Source organism: Vulpes vulpes, chromosome X, assembly GCF_048418805.1.
Source record: "Vulpes vulpes isolate BD-2025 chromosome X, VulVul3, whole genome shotgun sequence".
In the NCBI taxonomy this organism is placed as follows: domain Eukaryota; kingdom Metazoa; phylum Chordata; class Mammalia; order Carnivora; family Canidae; genus Vulpes; species Vulpes vulpes.
Window position 1 is genome coordinate 40,449,471 of NC_132796.1, and position 13,553 is coordinate 40,463,023.

Genomic DNA, 13,553 nt, shown 5'->3' on the forward strand with positions numbered 1-13,553 from the left:
AGCCTGACATCAGAGACCATTTGTGCTGGCAATTGAATAAATTTATTCTGTTAATAGGCACCCTGGCTTTATTATTATAGGTAATTCAAGAGCAAACAACTTAAATCAATAGTGGCCGACAATGAGTTTTATACAGGAGGGACCACTTACAGAACTTTAGAGTTGAAAGGGGCCATGAAAAGCTTAGTTTGTATTTCACCACGGTCAAGGCACCTCCCCGTGGTCCTCTGGGCACTTATCCGGGCCGAGGCTCCTCCCGGCAGCAGCGCGCCCAACAGGAGCAGAGAGGAACCCACCTGGAGCACGACGCCGCGGGTGCGGGAGCACCAAGTGGGCGGAGCCTCGAGGCGCGCGGCGGTGGCGAAGGCGCCCAGCCCGCCAGAAGAGCGCGCGGCGGGCGGACGGCGGGGAGCCAGTCGGGTAGGGCGAGCGCGGCCCGGCGGTTGGTGTGGGGGGGCCGTTGAGGGGGGGCTGGAAGGAAGGGGAAGAGGCGGAGCGTGGGAGCGCACAGTGTCAGGAATACAATAGTGCTCCGCGCCGCTTCAGCCGCCGCGGCCGCCGCCGCCGCCGCCACCGCCACCGCCGCCGCCCAACCGCCTGCCCAACGCTGAGGCCTGACGGGCCGGGCGGGCGAGGGCCGAGGGCGGGAGCTGAGGCGCAGGGGGCGGCCCCGGCGGATCAGGCGGCGGGGCGGGGGGCGGGGGTGGGGAGGAGATTAGGGGGCAGGTGCGAGGGAGGGGAGAGAAGAAAGCGAGCGGTTGGGGGGCGGTTACCACCCCTACTGGACTCGCCCGGCACATTGCCGGGCCCGAGTGTGGAGCCGGGAAGGAGGGAGCGGCGACCTAGCTGCGCAAAGGTAGGCGCCACAGAAGCTGGACGCGGCGCGAGCGGCGCTGGAGGCGTCGCGCCGGGTGGGTAGCGGGAGTGGCGGCCTCGGGGAGTGGAAGCGGGTGCCGCGGAGCGCAACGTCCCGGCCCAGCCTCGCAGCGTTCCGGGGCGCTCCGGCCCCACATCGCGGTCGCTCCGGCGTCCCTGGCGTCTTCGGGCCGAGAGCGTGTGCGGGCTGAGGTAAAGTGCCCGCTGGCCCTTCGGTCGGCCGGGACAGTGCTGGGGTGGCCGCCGCGGGGGGCGGGGGCGGACGCCCGAGCTCGGGCTCGGCTGCAGCTTCGCTCGGGCAGGAATTGAGCGCCATAACTGTTGCGGCCGTTCACTCCGGTGCCCCCTCCCTCTCTGCGCTCTGCCTGGTCTCGGGGCTCCCGGGGTCAGACCCGCGGTGGGGGGACCTGCTCTCCGGGGCCCCCCGGGCCGGATGCTCCAGGGAGCGAGGGCGCGCCCCTGGCTGTTTCGATGTTGGGGGGCATGAAGAACCGAGTGTTTGGAGAGGGGGGGCCGGGCGGCTCAGGGAGTGGCGAGGCCCCCGGTGAGCCCGGGTACCCCCGGAGCAGGAGCGCGAGCTCCCCGCCGGGTGGCTAACTTTCCCTCCCCCTCCCGTCATTGTTCGGGCGCTGCCAGTCCGGGGCCGCCGCCACCGCCGCCGAGCGCCTGGCGGTCCGGGGGGTGGGAAAACCGGGAGGGCTTTGCGAATCTTGCGGGGAAAATTTCCCACCGCTGGGCACGGCAAAGTTAACTTTTCTCCAGTGAACGAGTTGGTTTTATTCCCTCGGCCGTGGGGCGATCGATTTAAAAAAAAAAAAAGAGAGAGAGAGAGCCTCCTTGCAATCTTTTCTTCTCGCTTTTCAGAGCTACTGCTTTGGTGAAGTCTGGCTTTAAATTGCACAGGGCAACCTGCGTTTATTATTTGTGTGTGTGTGGGGGGGGGCGGGATCTTGAGTGAGTGACCATAATGGTGGTATGTGAAGGCATGTTTAAAAGTTGGTATCATTGTGTAGCCCTGGGACATATGTAGTTCCCAGGCATTTGGCAAGAAACTTGTTTGGCCGCTTCTCTGACTTTCTGAGTTGCTAGGAAATCCATGGCCTCAGATGTGCGCAAGGTTTTTTGATGTGAGAACCGTTTATCTGTGAAGCTGAGGATGGGATTCCCCCCCACACACACGCCATCTGATTGTATAAGAAATCAAAACCGTGTTGATGGTGATTTCAGTGGCCTGAAGGGAAAGGCGACCTCATTCCCGGTATTCAGTCTGATAAAGATAACTGTCTGCTTCTCTCTAAACTCTCAAAGTAATGGAAAATAATTTAGGTAAAGACTGGTTGCACAACATCTTGGCTCAGTTTAAGCAACCCAGAATCCACTTTCCCAGAGTAGTTCTCTTAAATACCTTCCCTGAAGCCACTTCTTGTCAGCCTGGGGGTGGGGGTGAGGGTGAGAAAGAAGTCAGTCTGAACAAAGCATTGTATTTTATTTAATTTAATATTTTCGTAACATCTGTAAACAATGGGAATGGATTCCTACCTCTGTACCCTTTGAATTGAATATCGTAGTTTTCATGCTTTTATAGTGTCATGTGATTACTCTGTTGATAAGTGAAAATATATTTTTTCTTTTTTGTTTAGCCAAGGAGTATTCTATCTCCATAACATATCATTTTCTTTTTCATTTAAAGTGAGCTCTGAGCTGAAATACTTGAATTGTAAAAGATAATACCTCGCTTCAAGGGGTGAAGGGATTACATGAGGTCTTTGGGACACGCTTCTCAGTATTAGCTACCGTCATTACCACCTTTTCTTTAACTGTGGTCTTCTCTACAGTTTGATGTTTTTTGTTTTTATTTAGAAAGAAGAGTTCTTAACCCAATATCTTTGCCTTAAAACAGTTCCTTGCATTTTTCATCCAATCAGTTCTGGAATAGTCAGGGATACAGGTCTGGTTCTAGAATCCACACATTCTGTCTCCCACCTTTCTGAGTCACATTGCTGTGCTTTGGCAGTGTGGTAAGTGCCTTCTCACTTTTAGTATCCTGTGAATCTTGGTCACGGGTGGGAGAAAGTGGAGAAGGGCCTTCTACTCCTTCCTGAAGTGTTTGTGATCAACTGGAAGCCAGGGGGGACTCAGAAATAACCTTAGGGGTGCCCATGACCCACCTTCTGGCCTGTAGATGAAGTTTCCATAAGTAGGACACATGATGATGCAGGGCTTTCATCATAGTTGAGACAAATGGATTAGTGAAAGTAAAAATAAAGAACCAAGGATGTTAGGCTAGTAGGTTGGTTATGATCCTCTCCTTTGATAATTCTTCTCTTTTCCCTCCCTTGTGTTTCATCAACAGTAACAATCCATGTTTCCCCTAAGCTATACAAATCTATTTTTTCTTTTTGCCCATTACTTTGAGGTCTGAGTAGAACTAGGCAAGTATTTGGGGGAATGTAGGGGAAGGCAGGAGGCATTGGGTCTTTGTGAAGACATGGCATTACAGAGGGCTTTTATAAGCCTTGATCAGGGAGGGATACAGAAGTTGAATATTATCATAGGACATAATGCACCTACTTCCTCATGGAGGTTACATGAAACAGGAGCTGAGAAAGGTAGAGATCATATGCTGGCTTACATTAAAAAAAAAATCTCTCATCAGGGAATAACTTACTTTATAGGTGAAGGATGGGTGTTGGGTGACACCCATCTGGCACTCTCCTGAAGTGGCTTATATGGGGACACTTGAGTGGTTTAGCAGTTTCTCCCTGTTGTTCAGTTATAGTGGCTGGGAAAGTTGAAGCATTCTAGTTTGTGGGGAGAATTTAGGGTGAATGGGTAAAAATGATGAGCAAATAAAAAGGTGCTAACAAATGGTCATTACAGACCAAGTAACTACCTTTTTTTTTTTTAATTTTTTTTTTAATTTATTTATGATAGTCACACAGAGAGAGAGAGAGAGAGAGAGAGGCAGAGACATAGGCAGAGGGAGAGAAGCAGGCTCCATGCACCGGGAGCCCGATGTGGGATTCGATCCCGGGTCTCCAGGATCGCGCCTTGGGCCAAAGGCAGGCGCCAAACCGCTGCGCCACCCAGGGATCCCTGAGTTTTTGACTTTCTATTTTCTGAAATATTTGTGACTCTCCCATGGTTATTTTGCCTCCTCCCTGTAGTAGGTCTCTCCTTAGACAATAGTAGCAAAGCTCTTGCCATCAGAACTGCCTCTGTGCTTCTCTGGGGGACAGAAAGAAGGGTCCTGGGGAGAGTTTACCTAAACCCACAGCTAAGCTTGGGAAAAGTAACTCAGAGGGCAGTCAACTGAGGAAAGTAGGTGGGGGGCCTGGTGTGGGAATATGGTACTGGTGTTTTTGACTAATAGGAGATGTCTATGCGTTGATTGATACTCTTTAAGCAGTAAATAATCTCTGTCACAACCCAGAGGCCATAGCTGAGCCTACTATCCAAGGAGCTCCTTGTCCCTTGATACGAGCTGATAGGCAAGGATATCTGAGCGTGGAATGTGCTTTTTGAAATGCTGACAAGAGAATATGGTACCAGCATGGCCAGTACACCAGACCTTGTGTTTTGGAGTCTTCTGGGAAAATTCTTCTTCCATTTTTAGATTTTAAAAACTTATTTTGATTATAATTGCAAAAAGTTGCAAGAATAGTACAAAGAACCTCCTGGATTCCCTTTACCCAAGGTCACTAATTATCAATAGTTTGCTCCCACTTGCTTTATCATCTGTTCTTTCTGTTTCTTTTTTCTGAGCCATTTGAAAGTAACCATTGAGAGATTGACATTGTCAAGGGCATCCTGTCCTAAAGAGTGGCTCAGGTGTATCCGTGGGGTATAGCAGAATTTTGGTGGTGATGCAGGGCCCCAGAGGGAGAGTGAAGTCTACCTATAGCTGTAAAGCACATCTATGTGAGTCATATGGAATCTCTGGTGCTAGATATAGAAATCAGTATCAATTGTAAAAGTGGTTAAATTTGTTCCCAACTATGCCAAACTTCAATATTGTTAGGAAAATCCACTTCACCACTCCGCAGCTTTGCAGCTGTAATGTATTCTCCAACATTTTCATTTAATTCATTCAGCAAACATCTGTTGAGTGCCGCTTATTTGCTGGGGGTATAAGAAGTGAAAGATAACTCACTTCATCCTATTAAGAGTTCAACATCCAGTGTAAAGGAAGAAAGAAATCTACCATCACAGTCATGGGGAAGAGCATTTCTGTTGAGGGAGTTTACAGGAGGTGCTTAGAACACCAAACTGGTTAAGGATCTGAAGAATAGATACATGGGAGTCGAATGTGAAGATCCATTTTCTCTGAGACTTGCTGCTCTTAGGTGACAAGGTTCATGAGTTAGGGAAACCTTTGGTTTCCTATAGCCAGCACAAGCTATGGGGTCAGGACAATTTGGATTTGAATCTACCACTTGATCGGGGCTGTTACTTGACTTCTCTATGCCTCAGTTTCTTCATCTGCCTAATTTGACATATCCAACGTAATAATTGAGGTAATAATTGCTCTGTAAACATTCATTTTTATCTCTCTCCCTCCAAATGCAGTATGTGGGGAAATAAGGTGAGCAGTATTAAGTGTTAAGGTGGGATCCAAGGAGGTGTTTCTATTTTTCCTACAAATATGTAATTGCTAATTGTATTGAGAGCTATGATGGAGATCACTGTAAGGGATAATAACAGCAGCTATGACTTGTTAACCATTTTTTGTACACTGAACACTGTGCTAAGTATTTAACATAGAGTGTCACTCTGAGGTGTAAGGCAAAGGTGACTTGCCTATGGTCACACAGCAAATAAAAGGTAGAATGCTTTTATAAGGGAGACAAGCAAAGTGCCCTGGACCCTGAATAATGAGAAGGAATAAGCAAGGTAAAAGAAGGGATTGTCAGGCAGAGGGAACACACCAGGTGTTGTGAGGACAGAGGTGAAAGAGAGATGTGGAAAGGATCCATAGAGGTTTGGCTAGGACCCGGGGAAAGAGAGATGAGGTAGGCAGGGGGAGATTGACAGGGCCTTATGGGATCTCATTAAGGAGCTTGTGTTTTATTCCAAGGGCAGTGGGAGGCTGCTGGAAGGTGTTTTTCACCTTAAACCATAAGGGGTATGTGTGGGTGGGTGGGTGTGGTGCGGTGTGTGTAATCCTGAAAGGCATCTAGTGAGACCTAAACAAAAGTAGTTTTAAAGTCATTTCCCCTTCAGTATCCCACTTTGTGATCCAGTGGAGGCAGTGTTTCTGGCCCAAATGTGTAGATCTTAAACAGTTTCTACGGCCCACCATTAACACAGCTAAAAAGAGTTGCTGTGATGCTGGAAGAAGCTGGTCCTGCAGAATGCTTCTAGAAGGTTTAATTAGGCTTATATATCTGATGCTTTTTAGGCTGCATTATTAAGGGAGCTCTTTCAGCTTTCACTGAGCCCTGTCAAATGGGGGGAAAAATTAGGAAAACTAATTCCTGGAAACCTGAGTTATTGTTCAGTGGTAGAAATGGAACTGTTGAGTATAAGACTTCGGTTTAAATATATCATGATAAGGATGCTTCAGTGACTAAATGGAAATTTTTAATGTTTTTTGTTTTTTTGGTGTGTGCCATCTGTGATGGCAGACAGCACATTTGTGAGAATCTGGGAAGACTTAGGCATTTTTTCAGTACTTATATATTTATTTATTCTCATCCAGGTACTGCAGGTTTTTCTGTTTGAAACTATTTCTTATGTGCAGAATCAACTGCACAGGGAGAAAACCAGTGTTCTCTTCCCCTTTCCATATGTAGCAGACCATAAACATATTTACTTTGAAGTAGCCTTTGTCTATTAGCTTTTTTTTCTTTTTTTGGCAGGGACGGTTGTTAGCTGGTGGTTGGATGATCTAGGATGGCCTTGCTCACATATCTGGTGGCTGTCAGGCTGGTTGGTCTAGGAGGCCCTAAGTGAGGATAGCTCATCTCCACTCCGAAGTGGTCTCTCCTTTAGCTGACTGGTTTGGATCTGTTGACATGGTCTCAAAGGCACAAAGAAACAAGAGCAAGTGGCAGTGCACAAGCATTTCTCAGGTGTCTGCTCGTATCACATTTGGTATTGTCCTATTAGCCAAAGTTGGGGAGTGCTTCCTTGGCCAAGCCCAGAGTCATTGTGGGAGGGAACCATCCAAAGGTACAAATGCAAGGAGGTATTTTTTTAACTGAGGACCATTACTGCAGTAATGCATAATAATTATTAATGAATGTAACCTCTTTTCCTTTGATAAATCTTATTAAGCACTCATTTCTAAATGTAGTGTATTTAAGAAAAGAGAGAGAGAAAGAAAGGGGAGAGGAGAAGCAGAGGGAGAAAGAATTTTAAGAAGGCTTCACATCCAGTGTGGAGTTCAACATGGGGTTCAATCTCACAACCCTGAGATCATGACCTGAGCTGAAGTCAAGAGTCGAACCCTTAACTGACTAAGCCACCCAGGTGCCACTAAATGTAGTATATTCTTCAAACTAAGTAGTATGATTGTGCCATTACTTCTAGTGAGTGTGGAGCTGAGTGATGGTTTTTCTAGAAGGAAATCAGAGGGGGAGATAGTGTGGCTCTGGATGTAGATACTCTTGCAAGTGGCTTGACTGCTCACTGATCTTTGTGGCTATTATCAAAGGAGTTCCTGCATTTCCTCAACCTCCTTTCAAGCTTTATGCCCTAAAACTTATTGTGCTAGACTATACTGCGCTTTGTAGTCAAGCAAAAAATGGTTAATTGGAAACCCATCACTACCTGAAAGATGAGAGAAACATATGCAGCTTTTCTACATAACCTTTTTTTTAAAAAAAGATTTTATTTATTTATTCATGAGACACAGAGAGAGAGAGAGGCAGAGACACAGGCAGAGGGAGAAGCAAGCTCCATGCAGGGAGCCCAATGTGGGACTCGATTCCGGGTCTCCAGGATCAGGCTGTGGGCCGAATGCGGTGCTAAACTGCTGAGGCACCCGGGCTGCCTCTACATAACCTTTATTTATAGTTTTTACCTGAGAAGAAATCCTTATATGGGCATTATGATAAAGACAAAGGATTCTCTGTAGGTATGTTTTATTTGGTTGAGATTTTAAAGTCTCCCTGTGGTTGCAGAGAAGAATCCAGTGGTGTATTGTGAAGTGAGTGGTCAGTGATCAGCAGTTCGGGGCATCAGCCTTTGACCTTTATTTGTGAAGTTTTCAGAGGTAACCCTTTTCTCATAAACTGAAATAGGATTTTCAACCAGCTATGGCTTGAAATATATTACATAAAAATGCAGCTGGACCCTAGGAAGCATGTGTGGGAAACTGAGGAGAAGGCTCACTTTGTTCATTTTAGAGATGCACATTCCTCCAGAAAATTGCCTGGTGATAGAATCTCAGCTTTCTTTCTTTTCCTCCTAGGATAAAAATTAAAAATAGAAAATCCCTGACATTTTAAAAGTCAGTGACTTGAAAATAGCCATCAAAATCATAAATGTATATATCATTTGACCCAGCAAACACTTCCAGGAATTTATTCAACAAATATTTGCATATTATTTGGAATATTTATACTAGCAAAAGATTGGTTAATGTGCTAAGTATCAGTCAAGGCTTGGTTGTACAGTAGAATATTAAAAGATACCGCATGAGGGCAGCCCCCGTGGTGCAGTGGTTTAGCGCCGCCTGCAGCCCAGGGTGTGATCCTGGAGACCCAGGATCGAGTCCCGCGTCGGGCTCCCTGCGTGGAGCCTGCTTCTCCCTTTGCCTGTGTCTCTGCCTCTCTCTCTCTCTTTCTGTGTTTCTCATGAATAAATAAATAAAATATTTTAAAAAATTAAAAAAGATACCACATGATTTCTAAGGTGTACAAAATGAAAAATAAGAAACAGAACAGTGTATTGTATGCTACCATTTGTGACAGCTACTGGGGCAGTAATATGTACTGAATAATATATACATTTTGCTTACGTAGACATAAAATATTTCTAGAAGGATGTTCAAGACACTGATAGCTTTAGGGCATATATAGTGAGGGTAGAGGGTTGGAAGATCTTTTTACTGCATAAACTTCTGTATATACCTTTAAAAAATTTTTTTTGGTTGTCAAGTGATCCTCCATTGAAATATTTTACTTTGTCAGTTTTTGTTTTGTTTTGTCTTGTTTTTTACTTTGTAGTTCTTAAGTAGGTGGGCATTCCACTGCACTACTATTGATGTCATCTATGATGTCATGAGGGTGGTGGTCATCAACATTGCAGCCCACAGATGGGGCAGTCCCCAGGATCTCTTTAATGGTTCCAGAGAGTTCTCTGGCTAAACATCAGTGCTGCATCTGTCAGGCAATGTTGACAATATCATCAAAAGTGCTATTTCCACTGTGCTTAATGTTTTTCTGCTTCTTTCTGTCTCTTGGTGGTTCCTTCAGGGCTTTGATAATCAGGGCAGAAGCAGAAGGTACCACTTCAGTCTGGGCTGAATGGTCAGTTTCACTGTTCCTCATACCCTTCTAATCACTGGTTGCCTTGGCAATGTCATCAGTGTTTTTTAAAGATAGACACGGGGGAAGGGTGTGATCTTTGGGGCCAAGCCATACATGGCACTGACTTCCCCACCAGTTCACCTTAGGTATAAAACTTTGATCTTGTTGGAGTTGAACATAGGCAGTATGGTGGAGGCAGCTGGTGTTAGATCAGCCCAGATTCAGGAGGACCCAAGATAGTTGCACCTTTACCACCTCCAAGCTGAAAGTCAAAAGTACCTTTTGAATTTTAAGCCATGTGAATACATTACCCTATTTTAAAAATCAAATAGATTTATTTATTTTTTAAAAGATTTTATTTATTTATTCATGAGAGACACAGAGACAGAGAGAGAGGCAGAGACACAGGCAGAGGGAGAAGCAGGCTCCATGCAGGGAGCCTGACATGGGACTCGATCCCGGGGCCCCAGGATCAGGCCCTGGGCTGAAGGCGGCGCTAAACTGCTGAGCCACCCGGGCTGCCCCAAATAAAATTATTTAAAAAGATACGGTATATGGTCATGATGATGTGAACTGCATGGACTCCCACCTAAGTTGATCTGGTCAGAGCTATCCCTGGTAAGAAAAAAATATAGATTATATAGATATAGATACAGATATACAGTTTTGTTTCCTAAAAGTGCTTCAGAATAGTGTACTTCTGAATTTTTAGAAGTCCTGCCTTTTCCAGAATGTCATATGAATGGAATCATACCCTATTTAGCCTTTTTTGGTCTGGCTTCTTTTATTTGATTCATCCATGTTATGTGAATTAATAGCCTTTTCCTTTTTATCACTGAATAGTATTCCATTGTATGGGTGTACCACAATTTGTACATTTACCTCTTGAAGGACAACTTAGCTGCTTCCAGTTTCTTGGTGTTTATAAATAAAGCTGCAGTAAACATTAGCATACAGATTTTTTTTTTTGAAACGTAAGTTTTCAGTTCATTTGGGTAGATACATAGGAGTGGGTTTGCTGAGTTTTTATAAGAAATTGCCAAACAGTCTTCCAAAGTGGCTCTGCCATTTTGCATTCCCACTAGCCATGAATATGAGGTGTGTGTCAAGTTTCCTTTTGCTGCATATGGATATCCAGGAGTTCCAGAACCATTTGTTGAAAAGACTGTCCTTTCTTCATTATTATTGGTTTTGCACCTGTGTCAAAAATGTGACTGTGCCTGTGTGGGTCTACTTCTGGGCTCTGTAATCTGTTGCATTGATCTGTGTGTCCATCATTTTGCTATTAAACACTGTCTTGATTACTATAGCTTTATAGTAAGTCTTGAAATTAGTTAATATGAGTACTCTTATTTTTTTTCTTCTCTACCAGAATTGTAATCTTAAGAGAGGACATTCTTAACTTGTTCCAGTCTCTCACCATTAAGTATGATGTTAGCTATAGGTTTTTTTTTTTTAGATTTTATTTATTTATTTGAGGGAGAGAAAGCACAGGCAGGGGAGGGGCAGAGGGAGAGGGAGAAGCAGACTCCTGACCAAGCAGGATGCCTGACATGGGGCTTAATCCCAGGACCCTGAGATCTTGACCTGAGCTGAAGGCAGACCCTTAACCAACTGAGCTACCCAGGCTTCCCTAGCTGTAGGTTTTTAAAATATATATACCCTATTGCACTGAAAAGAGTTACCATAGCAGTCCTGACACTGTTTGCTATCTTTAGAAGGTCTTCTTGCAAGATTGGCCCTTGGCTGCTGTCTTGAAAATTGGCTCTTCAAACATTTTGAAAATAAAATATTCAACCTTCATTTATTCCTTTTCCAGTGTTCATTTCTTTATGTTAATCCAAGCTTCCACCTTAATCATAATCTTTCAGCCTGAAAAAATTTTCCTTAATTAACAATTCTTTTGTGCAAGGTCTGCTGACAGTAAATTCTTTGCTTTTGTTTGAGAAAGTCTTTTTTTCTTCGCTTCTGAAGGACATTTTCGTGGGATATGGAATTCTGAGTTGACAGTTTTTATCCTCTTCAACATATTACCCCACTGTTGCCTTGTTTGCATGGTTTCTGCTAAGTCTGCTGTAACTTTTATTCTTCTTTCTCTATATATATAGAGATAGAGATATAGTTTTAGTAGTTCATGTGTTTTTTTCCTCTGACTGCCTTTGAGCTCTTCGTCTTTGCCTAGATGTGGCTTTTTAATTTTGTCATATTTGTCCTGCTTGGTTTTCTTCTGAGCTTCTTGTATCTGTGGATTGTTGCCTGTCACTAATTTTGGAGAGTTCTCAGTCATTATTTTTTCAAATAATTCTTTGGGTAGCCCCGGTGGCCCAGGGGTTTAGCACCGCCTTTGGCCTGGGGCGTGATCATGGAGACCCGGGATTGAGTCCCACGTCAGGCTTCCTGCGTGGAGCCTGCTTCTCCCTCTGCCTGTGTCTCTGCCTCTCTCTCTGTCATGAATAAATAAAATCTTTTTAAAAAATAATTCTTGTATTCCATTCTCTTTTTTTTTTAATTCCCCTGGGATTCCAACTACAAGTATGTTATACCTTTTGATATTTTCCCATAGTTCTTGTATGCTGTGTTCTTTTTTTTCACTCTTTTGTCACTTTTTGTTTTAATTTTTATTGATCTGGCCAATAAACTCAGTTGTTAAACTCACTAATCTTTCCTTGGCTGTGTCAATTCTACTGTTGAACATGTTGGTTTAGTTTTTTTTTAAGTTCTAGCATTTCCATTTGATTGTTATGCTATCTTCTTGCTGAAATTATTCATCTAGTCTTGCATGTTGTCTGCCTTTTCCATTAGAGTCTTTAATATATAAATCATAATTCTAAATTTCATTTGATAGTACTAACATCTGTGTCATACTGAGTCTCAATCTGATTATTGCTTTGTCACTTGGAATATTTTCTTGCCCTTCATTATGCCTCATAATAAAAAGCTGAACATGGCTGAAAAGTTGAAACTGAACATCAGGAGATACTGAGTTAAATATTTGATATATTTGGGGAAGAACACAGATGTCCTTCTGCTAGGCCTTTAGTGTGGGGATTTGAGTTAATCTAGTCAGGAGTTGGCTTGTGTTTGATGTTTGTTTTTGGTAGGGCACCAGAGATTTCTGATTCCTCTAGTGATACCTTCTTTTTGACTCCTGCTTGGCTTTGGGTTTTTCCTTTGTGCTGTTTCCCAAGAGCTATTATAGCCCTCCCAGTTGGATTCCATTGTTACTAACTACATAGCTGGTTTGCCAGGTGGTGGATGGTGGAGGAGGAGGGAGTTCTCTGATGATTTGAGTAAGCCTCAGACTTAGACACGCATTGGAACCTGGGTTTTGAGTATGTCCTTTACAAGATCCTGCCCCTCCTCCAGGGGGTGAAGCTTCTTTTCCTTTTTCCTGTCTTTCTTTTCCCCAGCTGCAGTGAGTATCCACCAGTGTCCTTAAACCAAGGGTTTTAAGCCCTTCCCCCTGCAGATTAATAAGCCTTTTGTTCTGTGCTGGCGGTAAAGGAAAGGGGTCTGGGTGGATTTCACAGTGGGTGTTGTTTTCCTCAACCAACCAGCACCAGGATGGAAGCTTTCTTGGGATTTTCCCTGATTCTTTCTGTAAGAGCTTGGTGGGATTCCTGTAGGAAAAACTTGTAAGAGAATGGGAATTCCTCCACTCCATGTAGAGCCTAGAAGCTTCATACTGTCATGACATCCCATACTCTGGTCTTCATTAATTTGTTAGAATTTCTAGTTTGATCTTCCTATCAGATTACATGCTTGGATCCTATGCCTACCTGCAGGCATCTGTCTCTTCAGATATCCAGATGGTGGTTTGCCCCGTACTCAGTTCTTTGATAGGTCCAAGAAGAGTCGTTGGTTTTTCAGTTTGTCTAGTACCTTCTTTTTTGTAAAGGTGAGAATGATGGCTTACCAATCCTTTACCAGCTGAAACCTGTATCCTGAGAAATAAGTTTTCATCTGTATAAATGTCTAATGCAGTGCATGGCCCATAGAAACACAGTACAGATTAGCTTTTTCTTTTTCTCACCTCCTTGAATTTTATGGTTTTATGGCTAGGGAGCTAGGAATAATTGATTCTGGTTTGGGTTCTGCCTGTTTTAGGCTTTAAAAGCCTCTACACTGCTGGCAGTATGTTGTTCTGTGTCTTGCTGTCTTCCAGAATTCTATATATGCCTTTATAATTATTGAGAACAT

The 13,553-nt window shown here is 44.2% G+C and overlaps 1 protein-coding gene and 1 pseudogene across 4 annotated transcripts in view; one reads left to right on the plus strand and one right to left on the minus strand.

Annotated features, from left to right (window-relative positions):
• Positions 1-314: 314 nt before the first annotated feature.
• Positions 315-13,553, plus strand: part of JADE3 (jade family PHD finger 3) — a 132,867-nt gene continuing 119,628 nt past the window's right edge. Inside the window, exon 1 of one of the 4 annotated variants that reach the window (XM_072743236.1) lies at positions 315-420. The gene's annotated coding sequence lies outside the window, so the exon portion shown is untranslated. Of the gene's footprint in view, positions 421-687; positions 857-13,553 lie in introns of those variants that run through there. The other 3 variants (XM_072743237.1, XM_025982464.2, XM_072743239.1) reach the window with 3 other exon arrangements.
• On the minus strand, positions 9,054-9,619 carry LOC112907288 (large ribosomal subunit protein uL11-like; annotated as a pseudogene).